Consider the following 25,179-nt stretch of genomic DNA (forward strand, 5'->3'; position numbering starts at 1 on the left):
TTTATTGATGTGTTGTATCACATTGACTGATTTGTGGATGTTGAACCAACCTTGCAGCCCTGGAATAAATCCCACTTGGTCGTGGTGAATAATCCTTTTAATGTACTGTTAAATCCCATTGGCTAGTATTTTGTTGAGTATTTTCGCATCTGTGTTCATCAAGGATATTGGTCTATAGCTCTCTTTTTTGATGGGATCCTTGTCTGGTTTTGGGATCAAGGTGATGCTGGCCTCATAAAAAGAGTTTGGAAGTTTTCCTTCCATTTCTATTTTTTGGAACAGTTTCAGGAGAATAGGAATTAGTTCTTTAAATGTTTGGTAGAATTCCCCTGGGAAGCCGTCTGGCCCTGGGCTTTTGTTTGTTTGGAGATTTTTGATGACTGTTTCAATCTCCTTACTGATTATGGGTCTGTTCAGGCTTTCTATTTCTTCCTGGTTCAGTTGTGGTAGTTTATATGTTTCGAGGAATGCATCCATTTCTTCCAGATTGTCAAATGTGTTCACATAGAGTTGCTCATGGTATGTTCTTATAATTGTTTTTATTTCTTTGGTGTTAGTTGTGATCTCTCCTCTTTCATTCATGATTTTATTTATTTGGGTCCTTTCTCTTTTCTTTTTGATAAGTCTGGCCAGGAGGTTATCGATCTTATTAATTCTTTCAAAGAATGAGCATCTAGTTTGGTTGATTTGTTCTATTTTTTTCTTAGTTTCTATTTCATTGATTCCTGCTCTGATCTTTATGATTTCTCTTCTCCTGCTGGGTTTAGGGTTTCTTTCTTGTTCTTTCTCCATCTCCGTTAGTTGAAGGGTTATGTTGTGTATTTGAGACCTTTCTTGTTTCTTGAGAAAGGCTTGTACCGCTATATATTTTCCTCTCCGGACTGCCTTTGTTCTGTCCCACAGATTTTGAACCGTTGTGTTTTCATTATTATTTCTGTCCATGATTTTTTTTCAATTCTTCTTTAATTTCTTCGTTGACCCATTCATTCTTTAGAAGGATGCTGTTTAGTCTCCATGTATTTGTGTTCTTTCCAAATTTCCTCTTGTTTTTGAGTTCTAGCTTCAGAGCATTGTGGTCTGAAAATATGCAGGGAATGATCCCAATCTTTTGATACCAGTTGAGACCTGATTTAGCACCGAGGATGTGATCTAATCTGGAGAATGTTCCATACGCACTAGAGAAGAATGTGTATTCTGTTGCTTTGGGATGAAATGTTCTGAATATATCTGTGATGTCCATCTGGGCCAGTGTGTCGTTTAAGGCCTTTATTTCCTTGCTGATCTTTTGCTTGGATGATCTGTCCATTTCAGTGAGGGGAGTGTTAAAGTCCCCTACTATTATTGTATTATTATTCATGTGTTTCTTTGATTTTGTTATTAATTGGTTTATATAGTTGGCTGCTCCCACGTTGGTGGCATAGATATTTAAAATTGTTAAATCTCCTTGTTGGACAGACCCTTCGAGTATGATAGTGTCCTTCCTCATCTCTTATTATAGTCTTTGTCTTAATATCTAATGGATCTGATATAAGGATTGCCACCCCTGCTTTCTTCTGATGTCCATTAGCAAGGTACATTGTTTTCCATTCCGTCACTTTAAATCTGGAGGTGTCTTCGGGCTTAAAATGAGTTTTTTGTAGGTAACATATAGATGGGTTTTGTTTTTTTATCCATTCTGATACCCTGTGTCTTTTGATTGCGGCATTTAGCCCATTCACATTCAGGGTAACTATTGAGAGATATGAATTTAGTGCCATTGTATTGCCTGTAAGGTGACTGTTACTGTATATGGTCTCTGTTCCTTTCTGATCTACCACTTGTAGGCGCTCTCCTTGCTTAGAGGACCCCTTTCAATATTTCCTATAGAGCTGGTTTGGTGTTTGCAAATTCTTTCAGTTTTTGTTTGTCCTGGAAGCTTTTTGTCTCCTTCTATTTTCAGTGATAGCCTAGCTGGATATAGTATTCTTGGCTGCATGTTTTTCTCGTTTAGTGCTCTGAATATATCATGCCAGCTCTTTCTGGCCTGCCAGGTCCCTGTGCATAACTCAGCTGCCAATATAATATTTTTACCATTGTATGTTACAGACTTCTTTTCCCGGGCTGCTTTCAGGATTTTCTTTTTGTCACTAAGACTTGTAAATTTTACTATTAGGTGATGGGGTGTGGACCTATTCTTGTTGATTTTGAGGGGGGTTCTCTGCACCTCCTGGATTTTGATGCTTGTTCCCCTTGCCATATTAGGGAAATTCTCTCCAATAATTCTCTCCAATATACCTTCTGCTCCCCTCTCTCTTTCTTCTTCTTCTGGAATCCCAATTATTCTAATGTTGTTTCATCTTATGGTGTCACTTATCTCTCGAATTTTCCCCTCGTAGTCCAGTAGCTGTTTGTCCCTCTTTTGCTCAGCTTCTTTATTCTCTGTCATTTGGTCTTTTATATTACTAATTCTTTCTTCTGCCTCATTTATCGTAGCAGTGAGAGCCTCCATTTTTTAATTGCACCTCATTAATAGCTTTTTTGATTTCAACTTGGTTAGATTTTCATTCTTTTATTTCTCCAGAAAGGGCTTTTATATCTCCCGAGAAGGCTTCTCTAATATCTTCCATGCCTTTTTCGAGCCCGGCTAGTACCTTGAGAATCTTCATTCTGAACTCTAAATCTGACATATTACCAATGTCTGTATTGATTAGGTCCCTAGCCTTCAGTACTGCCTCTTGTTCTTTTTTTTTTGTGGTGACTTTTTATGCCTTCTCATTTTGTCCAGATAAGAGTATATGAAGGAGCCAGTAAAATACTAAAAGGGTGACAAAGACCCCAGGAAAAGATACTTTAACCAAATCTGAAGAGGTCCTAAATCATGGGAAGGAGAAAGGGGAAAAAAAGTAGTTCAGGGGAAAAAAAAAAGAAACAATTAAAAAAAGAAAATGAATAAAGAAAAATATATAAAAGAAAAAAAAATATATATATATATTAGATAAACTAGTTAAAAAACGTTAAAAAAGAAAAGGGTAAAAGTTAAAAAAAATTTAGCAGAAGAAGAAAAAAATTGAACAAGAAAAAAAAGAAAAAATTTAAATTAACTGCAAGACTAAAGAATCATGGGGAGAAAGCCATGAGTTCTGTGCTTTGCTTCCTCCTCCTCTGGAATTCTGCTGTTCTCCTTGGTATTGAACCTGCACTCCTTGGTAGGTGAACTTGGTCCTGGCTGGATTTCTTATTGATCTTCTCGGGGAGGGGCCTGTTGTAGTGATTCTCAAGTGTCTTTGCCCCAGGCGGAATTGCACCGCCATTACCAGGGGCCCGGCTGAGTAATCAGCTCGGGTTTGCTTTCAGGAGCTTTTGTTCCCTGAATGCTTTCCGTAGAGTTCCAAAGGATGGGAATGGAAATGGTGGCTTCCCAGTCTCCGGCCCGGAGGAGCCGAGAGCTCGGGCCCCACTCCTCAGTGTGCCCTGAGAGAACAGCGCCCAATTACTCCCGTCTCCCTGGCCTCCGGCCACACTCTGAGCTCATGGAGCCTGTGACTGGTTCAAGGTAACCCTGAGCTGAGAGCTCACTCCTCGGCTCTGTCTCTGTAGCCGGCTTCCCTGTTCTAATACCTGCAAACTCTGCGACACTCAGACACCGCCGATCCTTCTGTGATCCTGTGTGACCTGAGGCCACACTGACCCCGTGTGGGCTTCACCCTGGTTTAGCCTCTGGAACGATGTCCCTCAGCGGAACAGACTTTTAAAAGTCCTGATTTTGTGGTCCCTTGCTCCACTGCTTGCCAGGAGCTGGCCCCTCCCCCCACAGTCTATCTTCCCATCACTTTGGATTCACTTCTCCACCAGTCCCACCTTTCAGAAATTGGTTGATTTTCTGTTTCTAGAATTGCTGTTCTTCTTCTCTTTGATCTCCCATTGGATTTGTAGGTGTTTGCTATGTTTATATAAGCTATCTAGCTGATCTTCTGCCACCTGCAATAATCTCAGCCTGCTGCTTATCTGCCATCTTGACTACCCCCCCTCAATCTGCTTTTTAAATTGACCCTTTTTGTTGTCTCCTTTGTGTCGCACAAATACCATTGCCAGCATCTGAATTTCTTCTTTCCTTTTGATTTTGGTCCAGAGATTTGTTTTTGAACAAACTCCTCTGAATTTTTTGTTAGAGAGACTCCTGTCCTGAGAGGTATGAAGTCTTCCATATCTGGATCTACCAAAAAATATCATATTCATGCAAATTTTAATTACTTCCTAAAATTACTTTCACTTCCCTAAATGGGATAACTATCTCAGAGGGACTTTGTCATAAAATCAGAGCTCTATCATTATCCTTCTTGGATTTTCTTTAGTACGTCTCCTCTACTTTGTTCTTTTGGAGTCATAGTACATAGATGTCTTGAACAGGTTACCTGTGGGGGCTGTAATGTGCTGAGAAACTGGCTTTCTGGAAAACAAAAGTCCAAAGTTTTAGTGTTCACCCATTTTCCAGGTATAAATACTCCCACCATGGCTGATTTCAGACTGCTAAGAGAATAGTCACTAAATGCAAATTTTAGGGGAAAGCTCACAGACTGGATCAGCTTCTCTGGTACAGAACCCTTTTCCAGGAACTACAATACTAACCTTCCAGTCTACAGTCATAGAGCTACACTGAAATGAACCCAGTAGTGTTGTGTGTTTTGACACTGATCTCTAAGTGTCTGCTGCTCAAACATAACCCCAGCTACTGAATCTCTTCCTAGAACAATCAGAATTTTCCAATCCTGGTTTCCCTATTGCCAACATTAAGAAATCTGTAAGAACATACATCTCAATAGCTTGCTAGATCCCATCTCCCTTAGGAGAAGCCATTCTGGTCTGTTCTTAGTTCTTGGCATCTTTGCTTGGCCTTAATATATCAGGCCCTCATAAACCCTATCTAATGTGGAAACTAACTTCTATCATTTGTTTTTGTATAATTATTGTATTCTTCACTTCAGACCTACCATTTTAGAGGACAATATGTGGTTTCACCTAAAATCTTTCCTTTCAAAGGAAGCTGCTTATCAGTTTTAGTCTGTTCTTGTTTTGTTTTGTTTGTTTTGGTCCTAAGTCCTAAGGGTTCTCTTTGGTCGACCATAATCATGAATTTATCATCTGTAGCTGGTTCATTTCCTCTGATATATTTTTTTAGTTGTGTTTTTATTTGTTTTGACATTCATTGAAAGTTAATCTTTCAAGTTGTTTTGGGGCAAAACATTTTATTACCAGATGATACTTGATCTATTGGGTATTTTGAGGGTTTTCCTGTCATCTCACTCTGCCTGTCTTTCCATGTTTTGAAAGATGATTTTTAACAGGTGACAGTTTATGGCATTTGACTGGTAGTATTTACTGCTTGTACAAGAAGCTCCTAAAAATAGCAGAATTTTAAAGCTGCCTTTTCTCAAATTTGACAGAGCTGGTTGAACTTTAAACAACAAAAATATGTACCTTTTTTCTTACACTATTATTGTTTTCCTGTATTATACATGCCTATAATTTTAATCCACAACATGCATTTTTTTCCTGGGCTGGTAGTAAGGGACTTAATAAGCAATCACTAGGATTCTTGTAGGTTATTAACTTTCTCCATTTTAATTTAAAATGATTTCCCAACTAATACCCACATATTGCTGCCATATGTCTTTTTCTCTAATATTTAACTATTTCTTTGTTTCTTCACTCTCATGAGAGTACTAAAGGTAATGTTATTGTGATAATTATTACTTTGGAGCTCACTCACAGTAATGTCTTTTACTACTTCCTATGCACTAAAATACACAAAATGCTGTAGATAGATGTTTCCATCTTGAGAAGTTTTAACTACTTTTACCAAGAAATAGATCCCAGTCCTCTCTAAATTTTCTAGTACTTAATCATATACTTGTCAACTTATTTGGGGGTAATTAAAATCACTGATCTCTTTGTGTTTTTGTCTGAAATGTGGTTTACAATTTTACCTCAGATTCAGTGGAATTAATACTGTTTTTTCCAAAGCCGGTGAAATCAAATCATCTGTGGGCTTTTTAGAAATGCAAAATACCCCAATTATACTGACTGAACCTCTTGAGTCCTCAAGTAATTCTGGTATACAACATGTTTAAAAACAACTTGTTTAATGTATAAATCAGCTCACCTTTTTACTCAATACAATTTTAACCTCTTAATATGTAAAAGGAGATATGATAGTGTACAATCAGAAAAAACAGATTAATATAACAACATACAAATAAATAACCACAGAACAAGACATCATAACATAAATAAATGAGAGTTCCAAGGGAGGGAGAATTTAGAGGAACATAAAGATGAGAAGGCTTTGTTGGGTTGGTGAAGTTCTAATGGGCAGCCACCTGATGAAAGGTGCCTCTCGACAGAGGAAATTTGCAGAAGCCACTAAACAAAAGCCATTTTGAATATGGCTGAGACAAAATCCACATAGAGAATGTTCTGTACTTCAGCTTGAGGAGTATTTTTATATTTTTATTATATGACTATGAAAATAACACCCCACGAAATTCCCTTTTCTAATATGACTTTTGCCCTAAAGATGTTCCTGATACTTCTCACACAGAACTGTATTTCCTCTGGATTTCTGTTGTCTGTCCTTCCTAAAGTGCTTGCAGGTTATAATTACCACATTCTTCTGATTATCATCTTGTCTTCAATTATTATACCAATTTTACCAAAGCCCTGATTATCAAATCATTCATTTTACTTCCTTCATTATTTAGTTATCTAGCTTTGGTATAGACAAATGTGTGTAACCTTCCTTGGACTAATTGAGCTTCATAATATCTTGATGGTGGACTGTGATGGAGATGGTCCAGCGGAGATCCTGGCTTCCTCCTAAAGAATAGAATTATGAATGCTCAGACCCACTTGCACTCAGAGGAATCATGTATGTGCCATGTCCAGACCTGTCCTATAAAAGGCTCTCATATGATCCTCATTTTCTCTCTTCCCTCATTTCCTTGATGGATTTCCATGTTCAGGATGGCTAAACGACTTGCTTGCAAGATGATGGAGACTCTCTCAGCCCAGGTTCCTGAAGGACTTCATAAAAAAGAACTCCTTTCATATCCTCCTCAGCCAAAAATTGGACCAAGAGATAATACAAACAAGATTGAGATTTCATGGCTAGCTATTTAAAAGCTAGCATTACCATAACTTATATAAGAATCCAGTATTTTTTTTTTTTTCAAGATTTTATTTATTTATTTGACAGAGATCACAAGTAGGCAGAGGGGCAGGCAGAGAGAGAGGAGGAAGCAGGCTCTCTGCTGAGCAGAGAGCCCGATGCGGGACTCGATCCCAGAACCCTGAGATCATGACCTGAGCCGAAGGCAGCGGCCTAACCCACTGAGCCACCCAGGCGCCCAAGAATCCAGTATTTTTTAAATGAGTGAATTAAAGTATAGGATTTTCAGTTAATATAGACAGGTTTTTTAGGCAGTGACAACTCTTGTCTATGAAAATGGGACACATAGATTTGTCAGGCTCCAAGAACAGAAAAAATGCATACCTGGTGGCAGTCAGGAGGATAACTAACAATAGTGCATTTTTAAAAAAAATTTAAATACCACTGAATACTTCTCCTGTTCATCAGTTGAAGGAAATCTTAATACAAATGACCCTACATTGTTCAACAGTTTTATTTTAACTTTACTCCTTTGTAGAGCTGGGACTTAAGATCTAATTCATTATTAGAAGTCAAATTACCTAAATTATCCCAAAAGGAACAGAGAGATCTGGATTTTATAGGCTATAAAGGATTTAGTAGCAGAACTAGGACTCAGAATCTGTATTTTCCAATTCCCATGTTTGTATAGTTTTCACTGTTCCATTTTGGTTATCTGCTTCAAGAAAAACAAAGCAGAAGAGAGGTTTTCCTTTCCAAACACTAGTATCAGCATTTTGCATTGGGTTCCAAATTTCTTTTAAAACTATGGCCCAGTGTAACTTTATTCTCCTCTGGTGAGAGTCAAAGAAAAGATGAGTTTATGATCTGAAGAGAAAGAATAGACAGTGTCTCTGATTCAGCAATTCACATCTCTGCTCTGGTGCAACACATTTCTGCTCAACACGTTCCCCATAAGAATGGTAGATGGATGTAGAATCAAATTAGTAAGTGTATGGAGTTGATATAAAGGTCTTTTGAGCTGGATTGCTATTCAATGATTCCAAGGTACGAATACTGGGTATTTAAAATGGGAGCATAAAGAATACTAAGATATTGGAGATGCATTCAAGGGGAAGAAAAGGAAGCTTAAGGAATATGTATTATGACTCAGTATTAAGAACTTTCTAGTTGTCAAAGCCAGTAAGAGATAGAGAAATGAAATCTTGCCATATGCAATGACATGGATGGAACTAGAGGGTATTATGCTGAGTGAAAAAAGTCAGTCAGAGAAAGACAATTATCATATGATCTCTCTGACATGAGGAATTTAAAAAGCAAAGTGGGAGGTTTGCAGGGTAGGGAGGGAAAAAATGAAACAAGATGGGATCAGGAGGGAGACAAATCATAAGAGACTCTTAATCTCACAAAACAAACCGAGGGTTGCCGGGTTTATGGAGAGGGTGGTTGAGTTATGGACATTGGGGAGGGTATGTGCTATAGTGAATGTTGTGAAGTGTGTAAGCCTGATGATTCACAGACCTGTACCCCTGGGGCTAATAATACATTATATGTTAATTTAATTTTTTTTTTAAAGCCATCAAGTGATAGAATATCTGGGTTTCTTCCTGAGATATGGGACTACTGAGCCCAGTATCATTGACTCTAACATCTTGGTCAGGGTATGGGGTAGAGGTGATTTAAGGCGCATGAGTGATCAGACTCAGTGACATTTTTTCCCACAATGATCTTTATAGTCCCTTTCCAGCTTGAAATTCTGAGATATGCATGTAAAGTTTGTCATTTAATGATATAAACTACTGATGATACATTATTGGTCAGATTTTCTTCTTTTACTTTCTTTTTTTAAAAGATTTTATTTATTTATTTGTCAGAGAGAGAGAGAGAGAGAGAGAGCGAACAAGTAGGCAGAGTAGTAGACAGAGTAGTAGGCAGAGGCAGACAGAGGTAGAGAGAGAAGCAGGCTCCCTGCTGAGCAAGGAACCCAGTGCTGGACTGGATTCCAGGACTCTGGGATGACAACTTGAGCTGAAGGCAGCCACTTAACCGACTGAGCCACCCAGGTGTCCCTCTTCTTTTTCTTAATGTACATCTTCTCTCTGGTGACACATGCTTTTTCAAAGAATTTGAAAATTCAAAAAAAAAGGTTGAAAAAAGGTAAAAATTGTACTGCAGTTTCATCATCTATATAATCAGGTTTCATACCTGCAAATACCAAATAGACTCCAGCTAGTTTAGAGAAAAAAAGAATTCATCTGAATACATGAGGCAGGACTGACTTTTCTAACAGACACAGGGGGCACTGTACCAATGACATTCTATGCTGTTAGGGGCTCAATAAAATGTTTTAATTTCTTTAAAACCTGGAGAAAAATAGAAATTTTACTTTGAAAAAAATTTACTATATAATTTATTATACTTATCTTTATATTATATTTATCTTTATAAAAAGGTAGTCATAAGTTATAATTATGTAATATATATAAACCATATATAAGTCATTAGCTATAATTACATGTACATACACACACACACCCCTCCCTCTCGAGAGAGAGAGGGAGGGGTGTGTGTGTGTGTGTGTGTGTGTGTGCATGCGCATGTGTGTGTGCACTTCTGCCCATGCACACACACACACACACACACACACAAAGGACTGATGAAGGCCAATGTGTGTAGGGGCCATTAAAGTCTTGAGGCTCCTGGGTGGTTTAGTTGGTGAAGTTTCTTTTTTTCTTTCTTTCTTTCTTTCTTTCTTTTTTTTTTTTTTTTAGATTTTATTTATTTATTTGACAGACAGAGATGACAAATTTGCAGAGAGGCAGGTAGAGAGAGAAAGGAGGAAGCAGGCTCCCTGCTGAGCAGAGAGCCTGACCTGGGACTATTCCAGGATGCTGGGACCATGACCTGAGATGAAGGCAGAGGCTTCAACCCACTGAGCCACCCCAGGCGCCCCATAGTCAGTGAAGTTTCTAACTATTGGTTTTGGCTCGGGTCATGATCTCAGGGTTGTGAGACCAAGTCCTGCATAGGGCTTCCTTGCTTAGTGTGGTATCTGCTTTAGATTCTCTCCCTCTCCCTCTGCCCCTCTCCACCTTAAAAAAAAAAAAAAAAAAAAAAAAAAAAAAAAAAAAAAAAAAGAAAAGAAAGAAAGAAAGAAAGAAAGAAAGAAAGAAAGAAAGAAAGAAAGAAAATCTTAAAAAAAAAAAAAAAAAAGTCGTCTTAATGAACAGAGGCTCAGGTGTAAGGGCTGCCTGCTCAGGAACTCTTGAGACCAGCCAAACAAATGAGCACCACCCCAGAACAAACCTCCAGTTATTGCCTCTGGCACAGTCGCCCTCACTCCCATCTCTGATGTGGGCCTGGAGGTTGATTCTCTGCCTCTACTGCCTCAGAGAGCAGAAATGTCAGCTCTCAGGATAGACCTCAAGGTTCTGTCGATCTTGTGCTTCGGAACTGAAGCTTTGTAAAACAGCATCTTATCAGCAAAGCCTAGGTCACATGCTTCCACCCTAGCTTATACCCCTGGAGGGATAATTTAGACATGTGAGGAATACTGGCATCCATCCTGGTGATGTATAAAATTGTAAGGTGGGGCATTTCCCAAATATAGGAGATGTGTTCCAAAGGTTCTAAGCAGCCAAATGCACCATTCAAAAACTCCAACATATTGATACATTAACGTCTAGACTTTCTGGTAGGCATAAGTTCTGTTTTTATTTAATAATTCAAAAGCTAGAGTTTCAGTTACTGGATACTTATAGTATGATTGATACTGTTAACACTATTTGAATTATCTAATTTAATTTTTGGTTAAAAATAACAAAATAACATTCAGAAAGGCACTATTGTTACTTTTCCATTTTATAAATTAAGACTGAAGCTTAAAGAGACTAAATAACTTGTTCATAGAGATAGTTAAGAATCAGAGAAAATGGGATTTTATGCTTGGTGTTAACCTGCTACACTATACCTGTTATGTACAAAATATACAACTGTAAATCCTGCTTTTTACATTTAACATTTTGGTATAAGCCTCGTTAAGCCTTAATTTTTAGACTTCTTTTTAAAGGTTGCATAATATCCCATCAAATTAATATTACACAACATTTTTAATGACTTCTTTTTCTGAATACTTAGGTTGTTTGTACATTTTCCCTTTTAAGTCATATTGTAGTAATTCTTTGTATATACACTTTTTTTTCTTTATTTAGGATTATTTCCTTAGAATAGCAACACAGAGTTAGAACTACTAGATCACAGTCTGAGAGCATTTTTTGAGAAGCTGACACCACACTTTTATTTACTTTAACAATGAAGAAACAGCCTCTTTAATTCTTCTGTTCAATATTCGTTACATGCATTGCATGTCTTCTAAGAACTCGGCATTGTTCCTGTAATACCATGATGAATATTTGATAGTCACTTATCAAAAAGGTGTTACAGTTTAATTCTGTTAAAATAGGTTGTGCTTTAAATGAGTATTTTGTGTTAATTATATATGGTGAGAAGACTTCCTAGGTTTTCTGGGACAGGGTAGGAATACCTCTGGAGCACTTAGAGGTTGAAAATGTCATTCAAAGAAATTTCAAAATGGCACTAAGCATGAAATTTTTTTCTTCTTTGCCAGTTTGTTAGATGAAATATTGTCAGTCATTGTTTTAATGGTTATTTCCTTGAGTACTAATGGGGTTGAACGTTTTCCATATGTTCGTTAATGACTTGTTTCTTCATTGTGAGGTATCCATTGGTGTTTTGATATTCAGTATATCTATAAAATGGATTTTGGTGCATTGCATTTGTTGCAAATAATTTTTTTTTTTATGTAGGGAAATTTTTTTGCATAGTTCAATCTACCAAGCATTTTCTTTTTAATTTCTTTTGCCACTTACAAGCTTCAGAAGTACAACTGATTTCTTCAAAAGGGCATATAATCAATTCCATTTTTATTTATTTTTTATATTGTATTTTATTTGTATTTAATGCCATGGTATATCTGGAATTTATACCTCTATCTAATGGGACATATTTGATTTTATTCCAAAAAGTTAGACAAATTACATCAACATTATGAAAAAAATCCTTCCCTTCTCATTAATTTGTGGTGTTCATTTTATCACACACTGATGTTAGGTTTCCATAATATATGCATCCATAGAATCCAATGCCCATCTGTCTCAATTTCTACCATAATGAAAATAGTTCTTAGTTTCTTTACATCAAACTTTCTGAGGACAAGAATTGGGGTTCCTTTAAGAGACATAGATCTTGGTATATGATTGGAATTAAATATTTGTTGAATGAAAGCATAAAATAGGATGTTTCTGGAATTACCTGTATTTTCAAAGTAATTTGTACATAATTTCTAAGCCAGTTCTACCTGCGTTAAATGTATCACAACAATGTATTTAATCAGGAGAGCAAAACCTCCCTTTAGTATTCAAGTTCAGAATTTTTGTTATGATCCATGACTCTTTTTCATATGAACTTTAGAAAGTTTTAATAGGCTCCAAAATTATTCCCATTAGAATTTTGATTGGAATTATGCTAAAAATATAAATTAGTTTGGAAATAAGTGGTATTTATCTTGTAAATACTTTCCTATTCATGCATTTGTTATAGTTTCGTATTTCTCTTTACAGCTTTTTATAATTTTCTTTACCTAATTATTCATAAGTAGCTTATTAATTTTGCTATTACTGCGGTAGTGATTCAAGATCACCAATGCTATTGGGAGTTGCATTCATTTATTTTGAAAATTTATTTTCTGTTTATTGCTATGATATGGAAAGTCATTGTTACAAATTCACCTCACATCCTAAGACTTTTATTGAGTCACTTTATTAATTTTAATAGAATGTTTTGTAGTTTTTTAGTTAATATGGAGATCATGTTGAGAATAATCTCATTGTCAGCTAAATTTTACTTTGTCTTTACAATAAGGGATGGGAATTGGGAAACTAAAATAAGATTTTTGAAAACCTGCTTTTGAAGGTAGAATTAAATTTCACATCTATTCTAGAGACAGTTATTATAGATCCTAATGCTATGTATATCATATATAAGGCAAGCTTTTTTTTTTTTTTAGATGTTTTTGAGATTTAATATCAGAGCATTGCATAGCTGTATTGTAATCTGGAAGACTCACGTTTGGATAGAACAGTGTATTGAAAATATTCTCAAATATTTAATTTTCTGCATTGGTACTAATTAGTGGTTATATTCTACGTGTATTTAGATATTTGGACTATTAGTCCCAATTCATACCACAAGCCATGCACAAAAAGCTAGGAAAGCAAAAGCAGGTAAGTCAATATAAAGGGTTGAACTTCTAGGTCAACAAAATCAGTAGGTTACACGTTGTACATGCCTATATTGATTTAATGAAACCTCGGAGAAATCTCCTTTTTATTCCCCACAGGCCCACTTTTCCTCTAAAATATCTCTGAAATCTATCACTCCCTATCCTTATCACCACTGCTTTAAATTACGTTTTGATCATCTCCTGCTAAAGCTTTGTAATAGCCTCCAAATTAACCTCTCTAATGTCTTCTTCCTCCAGGCTCCATTTCTCACGGCTACTCACTATTCCATCTGAAACACAACCTTGATCATCTTGTTTCTTGCGTGAAATCTTTATAGCTTCAGGAAGCCTAGATAGCTCAGTCAGTTAAGCCACGACTGGGTTTCAGTTCAGGTGATCTTGTGGTTACCGGATCAAGCCCTGCGTCCAGCACCGTGGTCATGGGAACTCTGCTTGGGCTTCTCTCCCTCTCCCTCTGCCCCTCCCACCCCCACACTCACTCATTCTCTCTCTAAAATGAGTAAATAATCTTTAAGAAAAAAAAAAAATACTTTCGGTGTCTCGTGGAAAGCAACGTCTAATCCTTAACATGGTCTACACTGCCTTCCAAAATAGGCAGCCTGGTCTAGTTGTTATGAGAATGAGTCCTAGAACCAAAGGCTTGGGTTGAAGACAGGTTCTGCTTCTGTTAGCTGTCTGGCCTTATCTAAATATTTACAACGGTCTATACACCGGGTAGCTTTTATTTATATTATATGGTTTCTCCTTCATTTCCTGTACTTACCTCCTGATGGCTTTGCAGTTACCCAAGGGCATTTTGCAGTTTTGTTTCTCTGTTTGTTTTTTAACTGCTGGATCTTTCCAGGGATGAATGTGTGAGTTTTTCAGAACTGATGAGGACCTTCATATCAAACAACTTTCTGACAGACACAGCATGCTCTTCCCCTGATCTTTTCCCAACTCCATTCCACTCAGCTCCTGCCTTTGGCCTAATAGCCCCAATCCTCTCTCTGAGGGGAGATCTTCCCCTGGACTCACCCAGACTGTCTGGAAACAACAAAAAGGCACCTCAAGTCCAGCTTTCTTTCATGGGGCAATATAGAAAAGGCAAATAACAAGCTTTGAATTAACATACATGCCTGTCACACCAGGGCACTGGGGTAGAAGGAGGCAGGATATGATTGATGAAAATATCATTCAGGGCCACAAACAGAATGGATAGAGGAACCAAAGAAGGCACTAATTTTGATAACATAAGGTGGAGCCTAATAAAGTCTAGTCCAATTGTTTTTTTAAGATTTTATTTACTTATCTGTCAGAAAGAAAGTACAAGAGTGCACCCAGGCATGGGAGAGGGAAAGGGAAAGGGAGAAGCAGGCTCCCTGCTGAACAAGGAGCCCAAAACGGGACCCAGTCTCAGGACCCTGGGATCATGACCTGAACCAAAGGCAGATACTTAACTCACTAGTCACTTAGGCATCCATATTCTAATTTTTTTAATATTCCATATTTTAATTCTAATCAGTAATGTTTAATCCAACTTAATATCCAGAAATTGTTCAAAATAAAGTTTTACATTTTCAACTTAAAAGATAAACTTTTATGACCTAATTAAAGCTTAATGATCTACTTGATCATGTTTTGTGAAGGTGTTGGTAAGTTCTTAAATAAGGCTTTTGATTGGCATTAACTCTGTGGGATGTTTGTTTAAAGTGACCACACACTTTGGTGGGTTTGGGTAAATACTGGTTCTTGCTACATGATGAAAGTTGACAAAGTACAGCACCATAAGGGAGACAAAATGAGTCTGAAAGACTCAGGCTTACATAATACGGTTGGTCCTTCTGCATCATAAACTTATTCTTTGGACTTGCACAATTATCCGGTTTATATTTGATATATTTCATCATCACTATGTGAGGTGTTGCCCTTTCTCTGCGTGCTCTATGCATATTTTTTAAAGTTATTTCAAGGGCTTGTTTAGACACTGTGGGTCATATGAGAGTACACTGACCTCTGTACATCCACATTGCAAGGTAGACTCATTACCTCTGCAGATGTAATGACACCTCAAAGTATCAAGAGGTGTGTAGTCTATTTAAATGATAAGAGCAAGACACTGTTGGGGTGCCTGGGTGGCTCAGTGGGTTAAGCCTCTGCCTTCAGCTCAGGTCGTGATCTCAGGGTCCTGGGATCGAGCCCCGCATCAGGCTCTCTGCTCAGCAGGAAGCCTGCTTCTCCCCCTCTCTCTCTGCCTGCCTCTCTACCTACTTGTGATCTCTCTCTCTCTCCGTCAAATAAATAAATAAAATCTTAAAAAAAAAAAAGAAAAGAGAAAGACACTATCATCCACAGTATGTACAACAGAGAACAATGCTTAGTCTTGGGTGGATTAAAAGAAAGGTAAGAGAATGAATTACAGTTTTGTTCAAGTGTTAGAATAAAACAACTACCTCATACACCTAGCAGCAATGACTAATTACACCAAAGCACTTTATGCAAAGTCTACCTGAATAAAGCTAACTATAGCAAACTTAAGACTTTTCCACATAATTGGTAAATTATTTTTATCTTCTGTGTTTAAAACTCAATTGATGGTTTTCATTTTCTTTTTTAATTGTGTTATGTTAGTCACCATAAAATACATCATTAGTTTTTTATGCAGTGTTCCAAGATTCATTGTTTATGTACAACACCCAGTGCTCCATGCAATTCATTTTCTTTAGTAGCAACTGAATGACTAGCTTCATGCTTTCTCCTGTTCTGAAACTATTTTTTCAAACACTTACTTTGAAAGCAATTCTGGTTCTATCAGGCTAAAAAAAAATTAGATATCTTAAGAAAAAGCATGATAAAGTGTTTTATTTTCCCCAAAGTAAGTGTACCTGGTGTGATTTAACTCTGTAGTTAACTCTGTGGTTTTCAGCCCCATATTAAAAACAATTTAGAGAGGCTCCTGGGTGGCTCAGTTGGTTAAGCATCTGTCTTTGGCTCAGGTCATGATCCCAGAATCCTGGGATCCAGCCCTGCATCAGGCTTCCTGCTGGGCAGTGTAGCCTGCTTCTCCCTCCACCCCTGCTTGTGTTCTCTCTCTCACTCACTCTCTCTCTCTCAAATAAACAAATTAATAAAAAAAATTTTGGATTTTATCTATTTATTTGTCAGAAAGAGAGAGAGAGAGAGCAGCAGGCAGAGGGAGAAGCAGATTCCCTGCTGAGCAGGGAGTCCAATGCGGGACTCAATCCCAGGAGTCCGGGATCATGACCTGAATCAAAAGCAGACACTTAACTAACTGAGCCTCCCAGGCATCCCAAATTAATAAAATCTTAAAAAAATAAAAATAAACAAAAATTAAAACCATTTAGAATGGTGAGAGATATATGAGAACATGAGAAAATCTTATGTCACATTTGCATTATTGACAAGGCTGAAGGAAAGTTTGTTTTGAATAAAGTATAGTGGTTAAAGAACAATTTAATAATAAAACTTATTGTTATTACTCTTTTTTTGACAGATAAAATGAAATCTTGGTAATTAATAATACATTTATAATTTGAAAATTATTCCTGATAATAAAATAAGAAAAAAGAACCACGTTGCATTTCTTGGTACACTTACTGAATGACAGATAACTATAAATATTTTGATAAACAACATGACATAATTGGTAAAATATAAAAAATGCGCAGTCTCTGGAGCCAGATCATAGGTTCAAATTTAAATACTGACACTTAAACTAGTCATGGGACTTTGATTGAGTTACCTCACCTTTCTTTGCCAATTTCTCTGTCCATGAAATGTGGGTCATAATAGTACCTACCTTACAGGGTGTTATGTGAGGGGTTGGGGGGAGGAGTCCCCAAGACCACCTTCAGGCTTGATGATTTGCTAGAAGAACTCCCAAGATTCAGATAAACCATTAACTCCCAGCCGTGATTTATTGCAGAGAAAGGAAACAGATTATGATCAGCAAAGGGGAAGCAAAGTCCCTCTGCTAACTTCCAGGTGTTCCTTCCCAGTGGAATCCCATGGGTATGAGCTTCATTCTCCCAGAGACAATGTGTGACGAACTGTGTGGCATGTGGTCTGTCAGGGAAGAAGCTCAGCCAAGCTTTGATCACTAGAGTTTTAATGGGGGTCAGTCATGTAGTTTCATGAGGGGTCAGTCACTAAGCATGGAGCACCCTATGACTAACCTCAGCTACTCAGGCTTTAGCCTCCCCTTCCCCCAAAGGAAAACAGGTGTTCACCGTAAATGTATCTGGTCAAACTGAAAGAACAGAGGCCAAGGCACAGGCATACAAAAATTCTCTTATCAAGCCGGCTATTTCAAGAGCTCAGAGGTTATCTTCCAGGACCTGGCCAAAGGCCAATCTTGTAGATAGGCTTTTCATTGGAATGTGCAGTGCATTGGAAGTGCATTGAGTAACTTGGGCCTGCTGTGTTAACCCTTGCCTCACCAGTGGTGATGAGGAATAGATGAATTAATACACGCAACCTAGAACAGCACCTGGTTTGTGTAAGCAAATAAATAAGGGTCAGCTATAATTCTTCCCCATAGGGTGGTTGGGTTATGGACATTGGGAAAGGTATGGGCTATGGTGAGTGCTGTGAAATGTGTAAGCCTGCTGATTCACAGACCTGTACCCCTGGGGCAAATAATACATTATATGTTAATAAAAATAATTTTAAAAAGAAGAATATAAATAAGAAATAGCTATATCCCATGATTTTGTGATGGTAAGTCTTCAAGTTTGGAATGATGGGTATTAGGAACATATGAAATATTTTAGCTAGGTCTGCATTAGTAAGAGAAGTTCCCAGTGAAACACCACGATCTAACATTTTGTCCTTTGTCCTTTACAGAGCTCTAAAGTTAGCAAAGCAATAATCGAATAGCAGAGCAATTTGAGGAATACAACAGTAAAGCAGGTACAAGAACGATTCTCAGTAATTAATTAACATAATACTCATTTAGATTGATGAATAATTCAATCTTAGAGTTTTTACATTTTAAATATTTTACAAAATTGCTAGTTTTACAAAAATGCTACTTTGGTGTCTTAGAATATGTGTGACTGTATGTTATAGATGGCTGACCATATCCTGAAGAGGAATTGATTTCTAGGTATAGACTAAATTAATCTTGAGAGTTTCAGGGAGCCCAGGCCTAGATAGAAATGTGAAGGAATTAAGTAATAATAATATTTTTTATTAAATTAACACATTCATTAAAGGCCTGTTATATGCAAACACAACAAATAATTGGTGATTTTATAGAATTGAACAAAACAGCATGGTCCATTGCTGCTCTTAAGGTGCTTACAGTCTTGTGGAAGTGACATGAAATAAATAAGCAAATATCAACGTATGAATAAAAACTGTGATAAGTGCTATGAAGAGAAATAGCAGTTTGTGGGAGAAAGTACTAAAAGACAAGGAGGGAATCTATTGTAAACTGGTTAAACAGAGAGACTTTCTCTGGAAAATAATATATTTTTTTTAGATTTTATTTATTCATTTGATAGAGATCACAAGTAGGCAGAGAAGAAGGCAGAGAGAAGAGGAAACAGGCAGAGAGAGAGGGGGATGTGGGGCTCGATCCCAGTACCTTGGGATCATGACCTGAGTCGAAGGCAGAGGCTTTACATTAGACAGAGTTTCCAAAGGTTCTTTCTTGGAAATATGTATTTTAAAAAGTTCTTTATACATCTGAGGCTGGCCTGCCTTTTAGGTAATTTGAACTATTCAGTGGCTATGCACATTAAATTATAATAGATAATTTACTAATTTGCTAGAATCTAGATAATTCAAGCTAGAAGAAAAAAATCTGTTTTGCTTCAGTGGTTTAGGTTTTTCAGACAGAAGATTTTTCTTGACCTGAATTATATGGTTAATTGTTTCAAATCCTGATTATAATTTTCATGTGAAAATAATATGGAGTAAGGTCTTACTAAAGAATTCTCTTTAGCAGTATTAGTAATATTTGTTCTCTTAAATCAGGCAAAGGAAAACCATAAAAACGTGTTTGCATCTCAGCTGCTGGGAACCTTATTCCTTTCCATTGAAAATATCCTATTCACCTTGATTTGTTCTCATAATTTAAAAAAGTCTTGGGTGCCTGGGTAGCTCAGTGGGTTAAGCCTCTCTTCTCGGCTCGGTCATGATGCCCTGGATTGGGCTCTCTGCTCAGCGGGGAGCCTGCTTCCCCCCATCCCACCCGCCTCTCTGCCTACTTGTGATCTCTCTTTCTCTCTGTCAGATAAATAAATAAAATCTTAAAAAAAAAAAAAAAAGAAGCTTAAAATGAGGAAAAAAAAGAAGCTTAAAATGAGGAAAATGACTTGGGGTAGTGCTTACATTAGCACCTAAGAACGACTTGATTTTGTATAAAGTGGGGAGATTTTGTATTTATAATAATAAAAGTGTCAAGGAACCAGAATATTAGAGTTAACCTACACTTATTCCAGAAGAGAGGTGCTGAGAAGCATCCGCATTGGAAAGGGCATTGACTTTTTTAAGATCAATTCAGCATTTTTCATTTCAGTTAACTTAAGACAATAATTTCAGTTATTCTTAAGACAATAAGAAAAATACATGAAGAATTCCCTAGAATTTTGTAACTTAGAACAAAAAGCCTTGTTTCATTCCCAGAAAGACAAGAGACAGCTGTCCTTTAATTACAGCTCTCGCCATTCGCTTTTTACTAGAGATGTCTCAAATTTGGAATCTAATTAGAAATCTTAATTGAAATAGCAAGGGAAAGAAAGAGAAAGAGAAAAAGAAAAAGAAAAGAAAGAAAAAGATCAACATGAAAACATGACAGTAGGGATAAAAATAGAAATTGATAATATTTTAGCCAGATGGAATGAGTCGGCCGCTGGGGAACACGTTATCTGGCATGAAACTGAACTTGCTGTTTTCTCTTTCAGGAGGAATTTTCCCAACCAAATGACTAGTCTTTTCATCTTTATCAATTGTAATTTCTAGGAACTATATAGTGCTCAGTGCAAAAACAATGTTTTTAAAGTTTTGAAGCCTGAGTTGAATCCCTGTTCCCTAACTTATTCCCTGTCTGACCTTGGACACATTTTCTAACCATATGCAATCTCAGTTTAGCCATCTCTAAAATGGAATTTTAAATCCCATGCAACATGGTTTCTGTCTTAGTTGTCTTTTGACTTATACACTGAACAGTATATAGTAGCAGATCTAGATATATTAAGTTCTAGAAAGGAAAGAAATAAGAGAAAGAAGTAACAGGAAACAAAACTAAATTTGAGAATACATAAAATAATATCTAGCACAGAAGAATGCAAATACAAAACAGTCAGAAAGTACTTGTTGATTCTGTATCCTGGAGACAAAGACTCAAAAGTAGATTCATAAATCCCTTTACTCAAACTTTTTTTTTTCTTATAGATACATTGGATTCTGCTCATCAGATTGTAAAGCCCAATATAAAAGCATAGTGGCATATAATTCTGAATTATAGCACTTTGCATGCTGTTAGACATGATAGTTGCTTGATTAATATTGGTTTAATTGAATAAAACAGTGAATTAACAGTGCCAGGAAGAGCATAACCTTCATTGTCCTATTTCCTGGTTTACAAACACCATATCTAACATCCTAAGCAAAAGCAGTTGTCCTCCCTATGAATGATTTAATTCAGTGATAATGCCCCCACTTCCTGCTGCTTCTCCATGCATTCTGCTCCGATCAGATTAGCCAACTTCCTGTTGTTTATGCATATTCTATATCTGTAGCTTTTTGTCTTTGCTTTCATCAACTTTTTCAATGTTTCCTTCTTTTGTGTCTTTTGTTCTGACTTTTTTCTTTAATTGCTCTTCTCTTTTCCTTCCCTTTTATCTATCCCTACATTTTTGATGCACAAATCTCTCAAAGTCCAAATAAGTATCATCTCTGAAGCAGTCTCAGGTATTTCCTGAGATAACTATCTTAGTCCCCTTTTGTTTGTTTGTTTGTTTTCAGGCAGTGTCCCTTATTCCCCATCTGTGGAAAGTAACATGGACATGGAGTCAGTGAAACTCAACTGTGTATGTTAATGGCTCTTTTCTTCCATCCTCTACTTTGTTCTGTTTTCTTTTACTAATAAACTCACCAAAGGAGTGAACCTCTGCCAAGGTTACTGTTTGCTTCCACATTGGTATCTGTATTACTGCTGAGATGAATTTAGGCCATGAGTACTGGGCTACAGTCACATCAGCTGTCTGAGTTTGGTTATAAAATTTGCTATGTAGAAACAATGTTGTCTGCAAATAGCATTATTCATTTTCAATCTGTATGTCTTATAATTCTTTTCCTTGACTTATTGCATTAGTTGACCGAATGAAATTGAAGACAACACTGGAAAGTATTAAAAAAAAAGGGGGGAAGTCTGACCTTATTCCTGATCTTAGCAGAAAAGTGTTGAGTCTTTTATAATTCATTTCTATTGATAGCTGTAGGATTTTTATAGATCCCCTTATTGGGTTAAAGTACTTTCCTTCTATTCCTATATTGCTGAGAGTTTTTTATCATAGAATTCTATTTTATGCGCGTTGAATTTCCTCAAGTATTTTTTTTCTGTATCTTTGGGATGATCAAATGTTTTTCTTTTTTATTTTTTTGATACAATGAATTGCATTAATAGAGTTTTGAATGTTAACATAGTTTTGCATTCCTGGAAAAAACCCTCTGTATGCTGGTTTGTCCTGGGGGGGAAAAAAAACTTTTTATATACTATTGATTATATTTGTTATAGCTAAGATTTTGTTGATAATTTTTGTGTAAGTTCATGACATATCGGTCCATATTTTTCTTTTCTTATAGCATCTTTACTTTTCTGTCAAGATAATGCTGACCTCATAAAATGAGTTGGGAAGTATTCTCCATTTTCTATTTTCTCAAAGAGCTTGAGATTAGATTTGAGAGTTTGAGTGTAGATTTGTTAGTATTCTTCAAATCTTCAGTACAGTTCACCAGGAACGCCATATAACCTGGAGTTTTATTTATAGTATTTAAATATAAATTCAATTTCTGTAATAGGTACAGGACCATTCAGGTTATCTATTTTTTCGTGGGTGAAATTTTGTAATTTTCATTCAAGAAATTGTTCACTTTCATCTGTTATCTTTTTAAATCTTCACATTCTTCAGGATAGTTCTCTTTATTATTATTTTAAGGTCAATGATCTATAATGATGTCCCCTCTTCTATTCCAATATTGTAATTTATAGCATGTTTTAATCTTGGTCCTTCTGTCTAGAGTTTATCAATTTTATTTATCTTTTCAAAGAACCAGATTTTGGTTTCATTGATTTTCTCAATTGTTTTAATTTTCAATCACATTGATTTCTGCTTTTGTTTTTATTATTCTCTTTCTTCTGCTTGCTTTGAGTTTAATATACTCCTTTTTGTTTCCTAGAATGACATTTTAGATCATAGATTTAAGACTTTTCTAATGTTAGCATTCTAAGTTTCTGCCAGTACCACTTCAGTTGCATCCCACGAATTTTGATTATTTGTATTTTCACAATTACTTCTGTGACTTTCTCTTTGGCCCAGTGGTTACATAGAACTGTATTGCTTAATTCTCAAACATTTGAGTTTTCCAGATACCTTTTTGTTATTGTATTTTAGTCTAGTACCATTGTGTTCTGAAAACATGATTACATGATTTCAATTTTTTAAAAAAACTGTCCCAGTTTTATGGCCTATGCCAAGAAATGGGGACTGCCTTCAGGTCAAAAGCACAAGAAAAGTGAAAAATTCACCCTCATATGGTTTACTGCTCCATGATTTAGCTTCTTTTCACAATTTTCCTGCTTTTGTTTATTTTTAAAATCCTTAGGTAGCTTGCTTTTTGTGTTTACTTCTAATCAGTGGAGAATACAGTGTTTTGTTGCATTGGGCCATCTTTGCTAGAAATGGAATGCCCAAAAACTTTGCATATATTATATTAATTTATTTAATTCTCTCTGCAATTAATTAGGTAGGTATCACGATTTTACCAATTTATGTTGAGAAAACTAAGGGATAGTATGGTTAAGGACATTGCCCAATGTCCCAGAGTAAGTGGCAGAGACTCAACATTCTGGATCCATAATAGGTTACTTTTTTCTTTTCTCTTCTTCTTTTTTTTTTTCCCTTAAGATTTATTTATTTATTTTAGAGAGAGAAAGTGTGTGAGCTCAGGGAAGGAAAGAGGAGAGAGAGAGAGAGAGAGAGAGAGAGAGAGAATCCAAGCAGATTCCCCTCTGAGCACTGAGCCCGACACAGGGTTCTATCCCAGGATCCTGAAATCATCACCTAAGCTGAAATCAAGAGTCAGATGTTCAATGCCTGAGCAGCCCAGTAGCCCCCCAAATAGGTTTCTTTACCACAATGCTGTACAACCTCTCTCATGACAAATTACTGTAACAGTAAGTGACATGTGAGAGGGATTCAGATACCAGATACCAGACTAACAGTTAATTTATAAAAGAAAGACCACAGAACAATAACAAGAAATAGTCAAGCAAAGACACATTTGCTAACTTTTCAGACAAAGGATAAAGGGTAAGGAAATTCTCAAGCGTATTTTACTAAAGGGAAAAGAGCCAGGAAATGTTAAGTGCTAAAATATGTGTGGGAGTAGAGGGGTGGGGAAGTGTGGAAATGGGACAGAGGGTTAGAAGCAGGAGGGAGAAAAAGATGTGGAGGTAGGTATTTTGTTGGTTACTCTACTGAAAGTCTTGAAACCAGTACTTTGGCAAAGACAATATAAAAAGAAACTTGTCTATTTACACACTGTATGCTATATAGAAGATGCTCAATAAATGCATAACCTATGAATTCATGATTGTGGTATTTACTTTCCTTACTTCTTATACATGGGATCAAAGCAATCCTAGAAGTTGTAGGGCTTCAGTCTGAGACTGAGAAGATGGGAGAGGTAGAAGGAAAGTTTATACATGTTTTATTCAGTATTCAGGCATAAATTAATGACATACTTTTCACATAAAATTTGAGTTTGGATATCATATTGTCTTAGTGGCAATCTTTAATATACTCGAGCTGGTTACAAAAGATTAACCCACATTACAAAGGGGATTTGTCAAATCAATCCATGATTTCCTTAAGTCCCATGAGATTCACTAGAGAAATGTTAGAAGAATTTGCAGGTGGAATAATGGCTTGAACCTTACTGCTCAGGCTCATTTTTTTTATAATATTCTGTCCAACTCAGGTTTAGCAACTGAGTTCTCTTTTTTTTTTCTTTTTTCATTACATATTGTTTGCTCTTAATTTCATTGTAGTGCAGTTTTATTGAGTAAACATTTTAATGTAGAATGTGTGACTTTGTGCATATTGGAGAGTAAGGGGCCTGCTTGCAGTGAAAGACCTGAGACTCATTATCTTTATGCAGTAGGCAGTACGAATGAGAAAACTTAGTTCTACTGTATCATGTTCTTTGTAGATAACCTCAGGCACTCTGTGAACTTCTCTGGAGAGCTGAAGTGAAATTATAATTATCACATATATACGTTTATTCTTGTCTGTTATAAAAAGCAGAAGATAAAATTTTAATTAAATTTAGCATCTGTCTTACTTTGAAATTTCAAATTTCAAAAGAAAATAAGCAACTAATTATCAGAAACTATAGATAATTTAGTCAATACTAATTGGAACTTGAAATGTATCCTCATAAGGAATTCAGTCAGTTCTGTGAATTAATAACGTCTGATGTC

The 25,179-nt window shown here is 36.4% G+C and overlaps 1 protein-coding gene across 9 annotated transcripts in view; it reads left to right on the forward strand.

Moving 5' to 3' along the window:
• INPP4B (inositol polyphosphate-4-phosphatase type II B) overlaps window positions 1–25,179 on the forward strand; it is an 834,661-nt gene that overhangs the window by 413,509 nt on the left and 395,973 nt on the right. For 2 of the 9 annotated variants that reach the window (XM_059168015.1, XM_059168033.1), the window contains one exon: window positions 18,312–18,377. The exons of the other annotated variants lie outside the window; for them this stretch is intronic. The gene's annotated coding sequence lies outside the window, so the exon portion shown is untranslated. The remainder of the gene's footprint in view (window positions 1–18,311; window positions 18,378–25,179) is intronic. 9 annotated transcript variants of the gene reach the window in all.

Source organism: Mustela lutreola, chromosome 1 (assembly GCF_030435805.1).
Source record: "Mustela lutreola isolate mMusLut2 chromosome 1, mMusLut2.pri, whole genome shotgun sequence".
Taxonomy (NCBI): domain Eukaryota; kingdom Metazoa; phylum Chordata; class Mammalia; order Carnivora; family Mustelidae; genus Mustela; species Mustela lutreola.